General features: G+C 36.2%; 1 protein-coding gene across 3 annotated transcripts in view; it reads left to right on the top strand.

Annotated features, from left to right (window-relative positions):
• Window positions 1–17,684, top strand: part of LOC141402496 (palmitoyltransferase app-like) — a 490,233-nt gene that overhangs the window by 180,116 nt on the left and 292,433 nt on the right. Inside the window, exons 3-4 of one of the 3 annotated variants that reach the window (XM_073983961.1) lie at window positions 1,983–2,043; window positions 10,354–10,393. The exons of the other annotated variants lie outside the window; for them this stretch is intronic. The gene's annotated coding sequence lies outside the window, so the exon portion shown is untranslated. The remainder of the gene's footprint in view (window positions 1–1,982; window positions 2,044–10,353; window positions 10,394–17,684) is intronic. 3 annotated transcript variants of the gene reach the window in all.

Genomic DNA, 17,684 nt, shown 5'->3' with positions numbered 1-17,684 from the left:
ATTTTTACACTTAATATGTTTGCTTTTAATTCCCATGTACATATGTACATGTATTATAGAAAGTGGCGATGAAAAAATAAGGGTTTAGTCAGTGTAAACAAAATGTCGAGTCACTGTTGTTGATGGGGAATATTCATGGAAAAAATTTACGAATATCTTTTAAAGTAGCATAATTTATTTATTTCCAATTCATTTACCTCTTGAGTCTTGAAAATTGTCTCTTTATTTCAGTTAGGGTATTAAAACACCCCATACATCTTCATTAACATCATTTGAAATTACTTTTGTTTTATCTGCTTTTGTCTTTTCAATTTTAATGTTGAGAGTGTTAAAAAGTCAGACCTTGGTTTTTAATTATAAATCACAACGACAACAACAACAACGAACGGAATGTCATATACAATTTTCACAGTAAATCATTGAAATTGTTGGAACACTTTATAATCAGAAACTATTCATGATTTACGCACTAATGACCTTCAATCTGATGAAGATTTCTTCACATTCTTGTCACCTCCTCTAGTCCTCCTCCACCTTTTCATCGGGTAGTTCTCATTTCAGTTAGCATTCATTGTTAGTTTCAAATGCAAAATTCATTTGAATTTCTGTGGGAATTTATGACGAAAAGTTTACTCTGCTCTGTTTTTTCTTGTTGTTGTTGTCGTTGTACTTTTTGTTCTCATTTCAGTCTAACAATGACTCGAATGGCATTTGCTGACTCGTTTGGTTGCTTAGTCGTCTTGGTTGTCGTCCTTTTGTGGCAAAGTTTGTGATTGCTTCGAGTATTGCATTGGCATTGCCTGCCTCTTTATTTGCTTATTGTGCTGCAAGCACGTCTTGTCACCTCATGCTGATATCTTTTGTTTTCAGAAGTCAGTTTTCTAAGCCTGAGGAACACGAAGAAGAAGGAGCAGAAAAAAAGTTTTTTCTGTTTACTTTTGTCCTTAGTGGCGGTATGCATATAGCCCGGCCCATTCAGTGTGACAAACCCAAATGAAACTGGGTAAGAAAGGACGGACAGAAACACACATATAAATGGACTGGCAAACAATGCAAGGCATTGCAGTTGAGAGCAACAGTAGTGCAAGTTGCAGCCATAAGCAAAGCGTATAATTTTTGTTTATTGTCCTTGAAATAAGAAAGAAATTAAAAAATCCCCCAAGAAACGGCTAGGAATAATCCTTAGCTGTAGTGTGGAAAGACAAAGAGAATACGAAGAAGAAGTCATTTGATAGGAGGTGAAGAAGCAAACAAGTCATTGGCGTGTTGAGCTGAATGCAAATTGCTTTAAAATGAGCCTTAATCACTATAACACAAAGAAAAGATGGTGGAGGAGGAGAGGAAATGGTACAAAAGAAGTTAAGCCGTGAAATTAAAATGCCTCTGGTTAATGAGTTGTAATTCATGCTTGATTGAGTTCTCGACTTGTCGGGCGTGCCTGTGTTTGTGTGTAAACTGTTTAGAGAGATGAGTATGCTTTGTTTGTTATTTGTTGAGGGAAAGACAGAGAGCCTAAATAAGAAATTGTGTGAATTGTTAGGTTTCTTCTTTCAAAGGCAAATACGTTAAATATTCCCAAAAGTATGCAATGAATCGGAAATTCTATTTACAAGGAATGTTTACATATCTATGTTTGTTTCCCATTACACAGTGAGTATTCTTGTTGCTCTTTTAATGTGATGTTAATCGTTGATGTTGTTAGACGTGAATTAGGAGTTCTCATTGACTTCGACAATTGTTTATATAGAAGGGAATCAGTCATCACAAGATAGGCACATCTTGTAATTGAAATAAATATTTAAGCATTTATTTTAACAAATATCATGGTCCATTTCATATATAATTTTCGAGAAAAATAAAGTAATTTGCACAGTGGGCAAAATTTTCTATTACTCATATTTTATCGTACAAGACAATTGTTTAAGTATTTTAAAGTATCCCTTTTGAAGTTTATTAATTTATTTTTCTTTGTTTCTTTACAGGTAACTAAAATTGTTTCAAAAAACTATGTAAACATAGGAAAATCTATCATCAGAAAATAGGGTAAATATTAAACAATTTGTCCTTTAATCAGAATCTTATGGAAGAACACATCTTTCACGATTTTTTACAGTAAATATACCAAACTTTTTAGAAGATTTCGTTTTCACCTGAAAAATCACACAAACGGCTACTTTCGGATTTTTTTTGTTAAACAAATATTGAACAGTGATCAGTCAAATGGCCGCCCATTTTACTAAAGCAGTTTGCGGTTCCCACTGTAGCTCGAAAACGAATAAACCGATCGGCATATGTTTTTGTGGGATCATTAAGTACCTAATAGTCTTGTCCTTGAGCGAAACGGAATTAAAAAATATGCATATCAAAAGGAATGGTAAACTGTCAAAGTCAAAATTTTAATTTCAACCACACGAGTTTTTTTCACGACTCCAGGTCGACTTCGAGAGTGAATTTCTATACCACTAAAATTAATAAAATGTGCACAAATGTTTAACTTTTTCCTATATTTTGGCCTATATAGGCTATTGTGTTATTTTTTCCATATATTTTCATTAGAAAGGGCATTCGTTCGAATACATTCGAACATATAAATATTGTTTCTGCCGAATCTTACATTGAAAAATATCGAAGTTAGAAAGTTTTTGTCGGTTTTCCTTTTTTGCACGAGCAAATTGAGGACGGAATTCTTCCCCTTGAGAAAATCTTTAAGCTTTCAAAATATGTGAAAATGAAGGGTCAATACAATCATAAGGGCTACATGCAATAAAACTTATAAGCAATACATGGCCAAGTTCAAACTGGATGTAAGCCAACATTTCAGTGTGCTTAGACTTAAAAGGAGACCCGCAGTTGTAAAGCTCAATAAAGGCAATTTTTCATGTTTTTTTTTTTTCGAAAAAAAAAACTACGAAATTTTTTGCAAGATTTTTTTCTTCATATGAAAGAGAAAAATGTTACAATGTTTTGAGGCTGTCTACGAAACCCTCTTTGTATTAAAGCATGTTGCGGTGCCAACTCTAGCTCGAAAACTATTAAACCAATTGTCGAGAAAAACACAGTTTATATGCTGCATACAACATATAATAAATTTTTTCCATCTAACGCTCATACTAAGGCAATATTGTTCCGATGGACTTATTTGACCACATATTCTATGCTATTTATACTTTCAACTTTTTTCTGAAATTTATAAGTAGGGATCACCCCTTAAACTAAAATTCAGCACTTACAATTTGAACTTTGGTGTGGAGTGGATAATTTTATTGAAATATTTGAGATATATTGTGTACACCACCCAGCACGTAGGAGATGGATGTTTTCTGGAAAGGAAAAATTTGCACACGATGAGATTTCGTGCATGAAAATATTTTACAAAAATTTTGCTAGGAACATTTTATGTAGGGTCGGATCGGTTCACTAAGACAAGAAATCGATATTGTCACATTTTCATTGTCCTTTATCACTTTTACCCGATCCTTCCTCATGAAAACTCTATGATTATGTATTTCATTGAATTTCGTATATGCTATTGATTGTGTAGAAAACTCGGATACATATGAACTATATCTGTTCCTGGCGGTCAGATCCGGTTATTTGAATGTCTACATCAAAAGCCCTCACTGAGTATATAATGAATCCTAGCAGAAAGATTCGCCGTTTGTCAGACTTCTAAGTTATGGCGGGATGAATCTGTCATTGACCAACGACGAATTTATGATGCCCCAATTCAGAAGCGTAACCATCCAAATTTGATATATAGTTAATAGATTATGCGAAATTTACCGAAATATATAAACTACGGTTTTTTTTTTGAGAAAGTAACGGGTAAAACTGATAAAGGACCCTGAAAACGTGACAATTTCGATTTCTTGGATATGGGAAACCTACATATAATTTTCAGTGGAACATTTTTGTAGAAAAATTCATTTTGTTCTACTTTTTGAGTCCTAGAAGGACAGCATATTTGTCAGAAAGGTTTCTCATTATATTTTACTGAAAACATGCCATCTAAAAATGGCGAAACAATATCTCCATACAGAGATATAGAACTATTTTCTCAATGATTGATCAAAAATGCATTATGTCATAACTCAGTAATTTCATCTATGGAATCCTTTGGGGTTCTCAATTGGGGCTTTCATTCCGAAAAGGAATTTTTCCACCCCCAGATCTTGACTTCCATTTTGTGAAGACAAGGATGACTTCTTATAAAAACAAGATGATAATACCAATAGACTTTTGTGAAAAAGAGGTTAAAGGTCCAATCTTAATTCGAGTGTCATAGAACTTTACTTTTGTTTGCAAAAATGTAAAGAATCAATTGGATCCACAAAACAGGGATGAATAGAATACACTTCAGAGGATAGTAAATATATCATGTGAATTGTCCTTTAACTTATATATAAAATCTAGTTTTATCAACGTTTGTACTCTTGATTTTTTTTTTGTATTAAACTACGATAAATTATACAAGTTATAATACCCATTTGGTAGTGGGATTCGAATAAATACTATATTTTTTAATTTTTAAATTTGTTAATTTGTTTTTGGATTAAACAGTAAAATTTTAAATTAAATTAAATTTTTTTTTGGTCGTGCACTTTCTTATGACTAAAATCTGTCTGAAATAATGGTTTAAGATCCCAAGTATGTTTATATGTATTTTGTACATCCTAATATTTTCAACAAACAGAGTTACGTTCGAAGATGGTTCATATCGGTCTACTTCTTCTTGTACCTCCACCACAAAATTTCAAAACTTTTCGCTAAAATGGTCCGCACAATAACTATCGAAGTTAACCAATTTGGTTCATACGTTGTACATCGTAATATTTCTACCAGGTTGGTATGGACTATATCGGTCCACTCCTTCTGGAATTTCCCATACAAAATTTCGGATATATACAGTTTAAGGCCTGCTCTTGAATCGTTATAATTTTTTTTTTCAATGACATGTATTCGCTGTTCCTATTAAGAACGTAAAAGTTTTTCAAGTGCAAGTCCATATTTCCTGAGAAAATGACCTGAAAGCTTTAAAAAATCCACCATATGTAGTGGCTGATGAGCACGACAACTTCCGAACTGGATACTAGGTTCTTCTAAACTTTGCATTTCGTAATATTTCTACGAATTTTAGATAACGTTCAAAGTTGGTCTACTTTGGGTACCGCTCTCCCTCTACAGTTCAAAATATTTCGCCTTAATGTAGTTAATATCTTTATTATGGCCTTCAGTCTAATACACACTCTCGTACGATGAAAATGTGTCTCATCGAAATACGGGTTTAGACCGCAAATATTATCGGACGAAATACTATTCAGACAATTTGGAGTCGATTTAGTCCTGTCCGTCTGCTTGTCTGGGTGACTGTCTATATTGGTGCAATACGTCAGGTACGTACCTCCCACATACAATTTCTTATTACAATGGCAGTTTTTTTTCCATATTTCCTGAGATGATGGACAGAAACCTGTAAATAACCCAGTCAGCAACAATTACCACGATAACTGACGAAATAAGTATATTTTGGATATTGATGGGGGTCCCGGAGGGGAAGAAGCCTATTGATTTTGGTGATGGTCGGGTGATATTTAGGGGTCGGAAAGGGCAAAAAACTTAGGTGAATAAAAAGACAACGTTTTTTCCAAAGCGAATATCTCAGCTTCTATATGGGGTATACCCTGACAATGAAAGTAGAAAATATAACCTTTCTAATGATGTAAAGTTGGTGCTCGTAGGAGATCAAACAACGAAGATATCAAAATACTAGCAAATAAAACCCCAATTTTCATTTTTACGATTTTAATTATATTGACGAATATCACAGCTTTGATTGGAAACTTTCCAAAAGCAAAGTCTGACTATGAAAATAGAAGATCCCATCTTTACAATGATGTAAAGTAGGTCGGCGTAGGTAACCAAATAACGGAGATATCGCAATAGTCGGTAATACATCCCATTTATCCATTTTTTTTAAATCACGCTACAGGTCCAAATTTTGATCGAATCGTCACGAAATTTTGAGGGTTAATGGGGGTCTCACAGAGGAAGAAGCCTATTGATTTTGGTGATGGTCGGATAATAGTTAGGGTTCGGAATGGGCAAAAAACTTATTTGAAGAAAGGTCAACGTTTTATTTCAAATCCAATATCTCTGTTTCTTTAAGAGGTATATCAAAAGCAAAACCTGGCAAGGAAAGCAGAAAATATCACTTTTACAACCATGTAAAGTAGGTTGTCGTAGCTGCTCAAACAATAGAGATATCGCAATAGTCGGTAATGCATCCCATTTTCCGATTTTTTATTTTTTTTTTGTAATCACGGTACAGGTCGCAATTTTGAACGGATCGTCACAAAGTTTTTGGAATTATATGCGGGTCCCACAGAGGAAGAAGCCTATTTATTTTGGTGATGGTCGGATAATATTCAGGAGTCGGAATAAGCGAAAAGCTTATGTGGAGAAAAGTCAACGTTTTTTTTTCTTATGCGAATATTTCCGCTTCTAGTAGGAGTATTCCAAAAGGAAAGCCCGCCAATGGAAGAAGAAAAGATTTCCTTTATATTGACGCAAAATATGTTGGCGTAAGTTTGCAAACAACCGAGATTTTTCCATTTTTTGTAATCACGCTACAGGTTGGAATTTTGATCGGATAGTCACGAATTTTTGGGAGTTGATGGGGGCCCACAGAGGAAGATTCCTATTGATTTTAGTGATAGTCGGATAATATTTAGGGATCGGAATGGGGAAAAACTCATGTGGAGACAAATTCAAAATTTTATTCTTTTTGAATATATCGATTTTTAGTAGGGTTTTTTTCAACGGCAAAGCCTGTCAATGGAAGATGAAAATATTACCTGTACATTGGTGTAAAGTAGGTTGGCGAAGGTGGTCAAACAAGGGATATACCACAATAGTCGGTAATGCATCCAATTCTTCCATTCTACAGGTCGACATTTTGATCCGATGGTCACAAAATTTTGGTTGCTTATGGGGGTCCCAGAGAGAAAGAGGCATATTTTTTTGATTAAAAACCAAAATATGTTTGGTGGTAGTCGGATTATGTTCCCTAAAATAAATGTTTACCAGTGAAAAGCTTATGCACAGGGGTAGTGGTGTAGGGTATCACATGGTCGGCCCCGTCCCGACTATAGCCTTTGCTCACTTGTTTTTATTTAATATTATTTATTTACTTCCTTTCAAATAGTACATTTCTCTCTTTTGCTCACTCTTATTATATTGCTACTTAGCCCATGAAGGGCACATAACACTTTTTGCTTATCCATAGTTATGTGTATGTAAATATCATATACTACATAAAAACCGTTGATGAACTCAGATAAAGTAAATCATTTTTAAAAATTTATAATGTAGTTAGCTTAGTTTGAACATTAAAAGAAGTTGGTCAAGGAGACCCAGACACCTCCAATAAATAATAAAAAACTTCAACTCAGGTCTTTTATTTGGAGAGGTTTTATGCCTCTTTGTGTCTCCACTATAAGGCATTGGAGTCCAACAGGAATGATTCCCAAAACAATATCCGCTTTCAAAGGAAACCAACGTAGCCCATGTTCTCCCATTCCTTCAGGTACTCAGGTAAAAGTTCAACACTTTTGCGCTTTAATCCAAATTAAATTTATTAGCAAAATTTATTCATGCATTTATTCGATGGGGCCACAAAATTAGGGGAAAATTATATCGGTTATTTGTCCATAGATGTCTCAATTTCATAGGCTGAGTGTATATTTCTGTCTGCATCTCGTAAGAGCTTTTCCAGCAATATGTTATGTTAGGTCACACGATGGACAGTATATCTTGTCTGAAACTTCGTTTGGTATTAAAAGGCTCGGAGAGGTTCTTTCATATTTTAACTGCTGATCCCCTACCACAATATAGATATTCGAAAATTTTTTGCAGGAATGCCCAACTCAGACATGGATTGGAATACATTTGAAGTAATTGGACTGCCGAATGCGGCATGATATTCGACGAACAGGTGGTAGATATGGAGTCCATTTCTGTTTCAATGAATAAGTGAAATGTAAACTTTTATAAAAGGCAAAAAATGCCAAATGAAAAATTATTTTCGTTTCATAGTTTCATAAAGCAAGAATCCAGGGCATGATCTATAGTATATTTGACAGGTCTAACATCGCATGGAAATGACCTGACTATTCCATTGGTCATTTGTTTTAATCGCTCACACAATGCGACGGACTTGTCTCCTTTCTCTTGCACGTCCCGTGCAGCAGACTGAGGTTCTAATCGTTGGGTATGAGTTCAACCAGTCAACCATTTTGCTAATTAAGTTATGCATACTCCTTATCGATATGTGGTCAAAGTTCTTGAACAGTTCGACAGGTAGCCCCTCAGCTAGCTCCTGCTGCCTTATTGTTCTTCGGTCGATTGATAGCTGTCATGACCAGACATTAGGTGGTAAACACGTTATTTGGGGTTGACTTTGGGGTATCTTCATCGTCCCCCATGTCTGATACCAAATGCTTGATAAAATACTCCTTCAACATCCTAAGTACGCTATCTGCATCAATTTCTAGTTTCCCTTCATCACGTTTGTAGGAAAATATCGTATGTCTACACCACAACCTTCTGTCTGGTATTTTATAATCTTATAAAATTTCAGGACTTCATTGTGGCTACTGCACATCTCTTGTTCCACGTTTTGGTATAGCCCCATATAACGGTACGACCCGATTTAAGGTATTTTGAGGACTTTAGCTACATTTTTCTCCCAAATCGGCTCCAATTTGGCACTTGGAGTTTCAAGAGATCAAAAAACTTCTGCACCAAAAATGGTGAAGATAGGTCCACGTTTTGGTATAGGTCCCATACAACGGTACCTCTTGATTTAAGGTATTTTGAGGCTTTTAGCTCCATTTTTTGACCGAATCAGCTGAAATTTGGCATTTAACGTTCCCAATGACCAAACAACTTCTCCACTAAAAATTATAAAATTAATATAGGTCCACGTTTTGGTATACCTCCCATATAACGGTACCTCCCATTTTCAAGTATTTTGACGTGTTTAGCTACCGAATTAGCTATAAAGGCACCGACCGAACGATCAGAGTCTTCCAGGGTGGGGGTATAAAAAGTTCGGCCCGGCCGAACTTACCGCTTTTTTACTTGTTCCTGTTCGAAATAGCCTTCTCCTCGTCTCCCTATGTTTTTCATTAGTGTTTCGTATTGATACTGACTGCCGCGTTCTTCTCTTCAGTAGCCTTATGACATTGACATTGATTTTTACGTGTTCCTTTTTGGTACCTAAGTATATATTTTACAGCAGTGTGAAGGGAGTGGGATATTTTACCATTGCGCGTCCACATAATTGGGCAAGGATTGCCGCCTTCTATCATGTCAGTAAGCTGAGCGAAGTATGCTTGAGTTATCCGTTGTGCTGGCAAATTTTCGACATTAAGGGCCTGTTTATGTATGTCGATAAGAAAATGAATATGCAAGAAAATGAATACACAAGGAAATAGTCCGAATCGATGATCGTTTCTCGAATTCTTTTGCACACTGGAAGATTGTCTTCCGTCTATGAGAACATTATCGATGTGGTTTTTTAATTTTTCATCTGGGGACATCCAGTTGGTCTTGTGTATGGCATATAATGGTCTGTGATTTTTTGTGGAGACTAAAAAATTAAAATGTCTTCAACAGATTTAATGTGATTGTCAGGTATTTGGTCGCTCAGAAATATATACATTTAGGCGTCCTAGTTTTCAATCTGGACATTGGCACATACAAATAAGGCTGATGTTGAACAATTTAGCTGTTATCCGGATTATCACTAGTCTATCAAGCACCGTGTTGAATGTGGCGATGAGTGTTTTATGTTTTATGGATCAAATGGGTTACTTCCTTTGAGAGTTATCGTGCGCACAAATTTTGCGAACATTTTCTAACTTTTGTGGGGGAGGTACCGGAAGGAGTGGACCCATATAACCCATCTTCGAACTGAAACTAAGTTTGGGCAAAATATTACGAGAGTTATCGTGCGCTCCAGACAGACGGACGGACATGGCTAAATTAACTCCAAATTGTCTGAATCACATTTTGTCCAAAGGTACTTGGGGTCTAAAACCATTATTTCGATGAGGCACATTTTGCCGGTATGAAAGTGTATATACCCTCGTTAGCATAAATGCTGAGGGTATAATTAAGACGTTTATGAATTATGGCTAATATTTAAGTATTTTTAAGTCTGGAATGCCATCCTATTTATGTATTTTCTTGTGTTTTATTTATGTTCTGCTTTTGTTAGTCGTCAGTTATGCAAATTTATGTAATATTAATATTACTAAAGTATTCTTTCCATTTTATATTTATTTGCAGGTAATTTAAAAACAGGATGTTAAATTATAATCAGAATTGGGTAAATATTGAATTTTCCAAATCTTCTCACATAAATAATATAAACTTTTAAGATAGTTCATATAAATCTCATACAAGTTTATATATGTATTTATATTTCATGTATTAAAATATACTCATTTTGCAACCACTTTCAACACAGTTTTAAAACTCAATTTATTTTCTTTCAATTACATTTTCGCTCCCCATTTCGGATATCTTGATTTCTTAATTTATTTTACAAATCAAATCAATGGACTATGAAATCATTTTCCGCCAACAAAATGGCCAATAAATCATTATAGTTGTTTTTGTTGTTCAATTAATTTTTCTCAATACATCGCTGCTCCATGGTTGGCCAAAGGTCGCTCTGTAAACTATAGCACCGGCATGTGTTAAGAAAATCGAAAAGAAAAGCGAATGAAAATAAAATATCAACAAGGGAAATAATAACGTTTAAACAGGGAAATTCTTCGCATTTCTCCGACTACATGAAAACCGTTTTAAAACCACAATCATTACCTAAAACTCTTGAAAGTTAATCTACCCCCGGTGGGTGGAAATGGGTGAGTTGTTAAAATGCATCTGCTGCTGCTGCTGGCATGTGTGGGCGATAGATAATATGTGCGGAAAGATAAACCAAACAACCGGCAACCGAGCTATCGATAAAGCTTACCACAAGCAACACACACACTCACATTCCAGTAAGTGAAAAAGTGCATTTACGTTTAAAATCTCGTTCCTTGTGCTAGCATGAACTAAAGTGTAAGGGCGTGAAATGACAAAGGCCTTGACAGAATATTGAATGTAGAAAATAATTAGTATATTTTAATTGTGCAGAATAATTCTTTCAAATTGTGGATTCTGGATAAATATGAAACTGTATATTTACAGTCCCAATTTTATCCAGGATCCAACTTTTTTCCATATCCAAACTTTGGTTGCTGAAACTATTCCTTTTCTGGGCCCAGTGTCACCGCTAATTCCGCAACAAACTAAGACATATGGCGTACATCAATTTAAATGCGTTTGTTGTGTCTGCGTGTTGTGTCACCTGCACCCGCACCTGTATTTGTATTGTAAATCTTAAGTGATCAATTAAATTTTCTTCCTACAGTTCGATTAAATCTCACACAAACAATTACAGAGATAAACGTGCTGCTGCCACCCTGATACTTTGTACAAATACACACATATAGACAAGTAAAGCTTTATAGGTAACCGCATATATGCAATGACATGGAGTCTGAGACAAAGATGCCGATGCCAAAAACTACAACAACGACACGAAAATAAACCCAAATGCAATCAATATCTTGTGTAAATTATACGCATTATTTAAATGCTACTTCCGTTACATCACCCACCCATACAGGCCGGCAAACATCTGAAGATCCCAGTTTACTTACATATATATGTATGTACATATGTTGGTAGGAAAAACCATTTACACAACCAATTGTATATTTGAAATTGCTCCACGGATGACTTAACTGTAGTAAGTGTATAAATGAATGAATGACTGTTTGGGTGAGCACCAGCTTTTGGGTTATATCGATTTTGAATCGAGGGTAGAGCATAAATAAATAGGAATGGGTCTGTTTTTTGAAAATCATTAATTAATTTAGAGGTTATTAGGTAATATATATTGCATATTTAATAAAGGCAAACGGTGTAAATAAGATTAATGTGTGCCATAATGATAGGAATCGGTCCACTTCCTCGGGTACCTCCCACACAAAATTTCAATATTTTTCGTCAATGCACAGTGTCCGATTTTCCAAAAAACCTGGCCAAAAATCGAAAAAAAATTATAAATTTTCACTAAAAAGGGTCAGATATTGTTTATAGGATCCCAGTGCGTGTAGTTGTGAAAAAATATATACAATTCTGGTTTAATAAGTGGGTATAAAAGCAGGTCAAAGTGACCCTATTTTGATTTTTTTTCTTTCCAATATTTAAGTTGTTTATAAAGCTATGATAATATGCAAAATAAACAACGGTTTTTAAATATTTTCTTTTTGTAATTGTAATGAAAGAAAGGTATGTGAAACGTATTTAAGATGTTCAATGTCGCCAATGAATTGTGCGTTCTTTAATAATTGATGTCCGTACTTGTTAATTTTTTTCAAGATCAATTTTCACAATAAATTATGAAAATAGTTGTGAGTAAGATCGAGTTGGGCCGTGTAATTTATCATTTAATAAAAAAGGTAGGGTTTTTTACCAATTTCCATCGAAACATCCTGCACATATTTGCACCTTTTGTTTTTATGTGATATTTTGTCTTGCAGGTATGTACAGATTTTCTTTCAATCAGAATGTCAGAATATAGTATAGGTTCACTTTCTGGCGTTTGGGTATAATTTGGTGTTTTGGTATATTCTAAGACCTATAGTAAAATTTTATGGCGAACAAATTTCTAGAATATTTGGGTCTGATCCGATCACATTTTATAGGAGATTTTAAAGATTTGTGGAAAAAGGACCAAAAGGACCCCTTTTATGACTCGCACGAGGTTTAATTTTTTTAAGAAAAATATTCCTCGCATTCTTGTCAGTATAGTTACCAAAGACATTATCCACCTAAAGTGCAAGGAATCCAAGTGATCTTAACTCAAATATTTCCAAAACTGTAGAAATGGTGGAAGCTTGCAACCCTATTTTAGTTTCTTGGTTTTTTGGCAAAATTGATACCGATATTTTCTTGGTATGTAATGCAAATAGAGATTTTTTTTCTTTAGTAACTTATAGTGAAATTTAGCAGAGAACATTTTTGTCTTTGACGGCATTCTTCTAAAATGATGCTTTGTATGACAATTTTGCCAAAACTCACATGAAGTACGCCCTTAACCCTAAAATGTGTTTATAATTTTGCATATTTCTGGAGTTTAGGTAAGGTATAGAGTTTTGGTGTATTCTAGGACCCATAGTAAAAATTGATGACGAACAAATTTGTAGATTATTTTGATCCGATAAGATCACATTTTATAGGAGGAGGGACCAAAAAGACCCCTTAAATGACCGCCTGAGGGTTAAATAATATCAAAAATGTAATCAGCGGCCGGAAAGACATAAGAACCAAAGGTTAGGTCAAAATCTATTCATTTTTAGAGTTTTGGCCAGGTTTTTCGGAAAATCGGACACTGTGCAATGTACAGCAGTGCGACCCAAAAAAAAAAGAAAAAAATTGTTTATTGGATTTCCTACCCCCTAAATTTTTTTCATCTGACCCCAAAAACCTATATGTGAAATTTTATGACGATCGGTTAACGTTAACCCGTGACACCCGAGCGATCTTTGTTTCCATAGTAATTTGTATGGGGACCAAGGTGCATTTTCACGAATATGCTCTTAAGGCCGCAAATTTGGTCCAATCGATGAAAATACTTTACCAGTTTATTAGTATGGAAACAAAGAACGCTCTGATGGCACGGGTTAACGTTAACTGATCGTCATAAAATTTCGCATACAAGGTTTTTGGGTCAGATGCAAAAAAAAAAAACAATATTTGTTTTTTCGGTCGCTCTAATATACAGTTTATGGTCATGTATTTGATAGCTTTGGTATTTGTTGCACCAGGTTGTCCTCACGGACCCTATTGCGACGGTACACGTTTTTTCAGGGGCCATACTTCCTGAGATAATGGTCCAAAAGCTCTAAACTGCTATTGCCGACACCACCTAAAATGCCTCATAAGCTTGATAACATAGGTATTAAATATCCGATTTGGCCAAAACATTGCATGTCACAAAATTTCTTCTCAAATTCTACATCGGAGAACGTCTTCGGTTACCTCCCTCACAAAACTTCAAAGTGTTTGTTAAAGTGTAGTTTAGGGAGTGTTTGAGGATCGTACTGAAGGTTCTCCTTGTGGTCCTCTTTACAACAATCTAATATGTGTTCGTGGGTAAGCCCATGAGGATCGTATTGAAGGTTATCCTCGTGGCCCTCTTTACAACAATATAATATGTGTTCGCCAAAGTGTATAAATCCAACAGTGACCAACTGTCACGGCTGGTGAGCACGGTAACTATCAAAGGGAGTGATTTAATCATACGGCGGCCGTTTTTATGCACCAAATTGCCTCAGATGAATCTTCGATCAGGGCCTGTCAACTAAACAGGTTTGTGTTTGGGTTCATGTATGTAGAACTGTTCCATTTGTTAGATCAGCATCCACCATATGTCAAAATCGGTGAGATGTATGTAATGAATGTAGGGAATGGTTGCATTTCCCTGGCTGCTCTGGTATTAGCCGCTCTGGTCTGGTCCAAGACTACGACGATAGGAGTTACGTTGCTGTTTTCTACGCCAGAACATCTCTAAGCGTGTCTTCAAATTCGTCGTCGGAATACTATACACCTCTCGCAGTCTCCCTAACAACATCAAACACAGTATCTTACACCAGATGTTGTTGTTCAGCGATTTGGAAATGCAGCGGCCGTCGCAACAACGTCAGCGGAATTGTAGAAGTCGAAGAAACATCATGGTCTCCGCAATCCAGGAAACAAATCCCAACTTTAGCTTGGAATGTTGCGGAGGATGAAAACTTGCCTTCTTATCCTTCTTATCTAAGTCGTGTGAGCTTGACTCTAGTGACCCATACATGAGAATGTATGGCGCAAGCAGTAAAGCGTGAGACTGCCTAGGTAGAGTTGCATTATGAGTACATTCCGCCGATGAATAATTGTGCCCTGCGTTTTATGCCTGATTTTAGTTCGCTTTTGGAAGGTAATAAGCGTCAATGCTCATTATGAGCTTTCGCATCAGCGCTGGTCGAACAAATTGATAGCCCTACATTTGGCACGGTGAGAGAAGACGCTATTACGAGGATAAAAAGAGATTACCACAGTCGCCTTGTGTGTCCGTAATTTAATTTCCTCAGGTCATCTTCATATTATCGTATTTGTTAACAGATCACCCGATTTCATAACCTCTGACTGACTTCTGACGCATGGAAATTAGCCAGTTCAGATAATTTACCAATTACCGCTTGAGAGTGCTGCCCATTACATCCAATCCTATGGCAGCTTAGAGAATTTTCGGGTCAACATCACATCTGCACCTGCTAACCACATACCTGCTGCTCGAATTCACGAATTTCCTGTGATTCGAGGTGACAGTGGCAGATCCAAATAGGTGAGCGAGTTAGTTGAACCGACAGAACACCCCGAAAGTGGCAGAGGGAGCTACGCCGTTTAAGCGCTTTCTCAACAGAGCAGATACCACCACAGTTTGCTATAACTGATGTTGTTGATTTCACCCGAAAAGCGAAATAATCCAAAACGTGGGCATCTAAATGCAACAGTTGCAATAGCAACCGGATGAACCCGCGGCTGAGGATTTGACATGCATCCTCCATTTATCGTTAGCCACCCACATTGTACCAGAAGACTGGCAGGTTGGTCCCGCTACTGAAGCCAGGCAAGCATGCCAGCACACCGTTTTCCCTCCTATCGCCATTAGCTATGATTCCAGATCCACAATTTCTGTTTCCCAGTTGCCCACCTTCAGCATGGAAACTGGGCAGTACCACAAGCCAGGACCATAAGAAGTCGTGCGACGGAAAAGTCTGGGTGGCCCTTGATTTCTCGTCATTGAAGACCACCCCCATCCAGAAAAACGCCAACTGACATGGCAAACTCTAGTGATTTTAGGTCAATTAATCCGGACGATTCAGACACGAAAACACGATGTGGATGTTGTTGTTGTAGCAGCATAGAAACCTACGTGAAACACAGGTTTGATGCTGGGTTGGCAGCCGTTGGCCGAAACACTATGGTCGCGGGTCAATTCGGTACGAAAGAACCCGCTGCCGTGTTATTGTCCAGCATGCGGATTGGAACCGACACACTGTGGGCGAAATCCAAATCTAGCGGGGAAAAATTAATAACTCCTAAACTAACTGAGGTATGCGGCTATAATTTGGTACAGATGTTACTTATATGTATATGTATGATTACACTGAGTAAGGCGAATATAGCTCACCGTTAAAGCATATCGTCCTCGTAACGGTACCTCCGCATATAAGGTATTTTGGGTATGTGGACCACATTTCACTGTTAATTTTGCTGTATTTTGGTATTTAGGATCTTCAGGGGGTATATAACATTAGTTCCAATGATGGGGGTCTTAGGATAATGTATTCTTCATATTTTCCAATCAAATTGGCTGTACTTTGGTATTTCGGGTTCTAAGTACACACAAAACCTCCGTACCAAAAATGTTGGACCTAGATCAACGTTTTGATGTAGTGCCCATATATATAGGTATCTCCCGATATCCAGAATAAGAAGGTTTTAGCAACATTTTCCAACGGAAGTGGCTGCAAGTTTTGTTTTCGAGTTTTATATAGACAAAACATCTACACACCAAACATTATTCACTTAGGTTCACGTTTTGGTATATCCCCCATACAAATGCCCTACTTTATATTACGTATTTTCATGTAAAAATGGGTTTATAAAATTGTTGATAACACGAAAAAAGGCAGACGAAATTTTGGGAGTAGATACCTCGGAGTATGTAATTTAATATTAAAAAAGTCCTGTAGTGTTTCCGTGCTCTAAGTAGAAAAAATCTCATACAAATGTTTAACAATTTTTTTCGGAATATTTACTGCATCAAATAATGCTACAATTATTTTTTTAATAAACACTACTTCCAAACTATCTGAAAAAATTAAATTACGGTCATATTTATTTTCATTTGTCCATATTACTTGTCAATATACTAGTCGTCAAAAAAGTCGATTTTATCGCTTGCAAAAAAACTCCTAGTAAATGTACCGTTATAACTGACAACTATTAAATGCAATACTGATTGTTATTTTTAGGTCTACCTGTATGTTTGGAAAAATACTGCATTAATGATTTTTACTTAGCTCTTGGTAAGTTTTCGGACTTTTTCCCCGCTAGATTTGAATTTCGCCCACAGTGCGACATTGGCACGACACGTTGAATTTGTTTAACTGCACAGCTAAACAGAGGACACAGAGGAACCAGAACCAGATAACTGAAGTATATACACTCATATTTGCGTAGCTACGATCACAACAAAGGAAGTGACTGACATTGGTCCAACCTGTGCAAATTATAGATTTAGCCTCCGTCTAACTACAAACATACAAACGAAGGTCTTCATGCAATTTGTGTCTCTTTTTCCCAGTCTATCAGTAAAGCGGAAATAACGACGATGTATTTCGCAGGTATGCATATCGGCCACCTGCCGTGGTGCAGTAGCAAGCACGTCCACGTTGCACTTTGAAGTTATGTGGTTCTATCTCTGGCCAGAACATCAACTTTTCGGAGTT

This window comes from Musca autumnalis, unplaced genomic scaffold (assembly GCF_047663935.1).
Source record: "Musca autumnalis isolate F117 unplaced genomic scaffold, ASM4766393v1 scaffold_4, whole genome shotgun sequence".
Classification (NCBI taxonomy): Eukaryota; Metazoa; Arthropoda; class Insecta; order Diptera; family Muscidae; genus Musca; species Musca autumnalis.
Note: the sequence above shows the minus strand (reverse complement) of the source record. Positions and strands in the feature narration are given on the sequence as shown.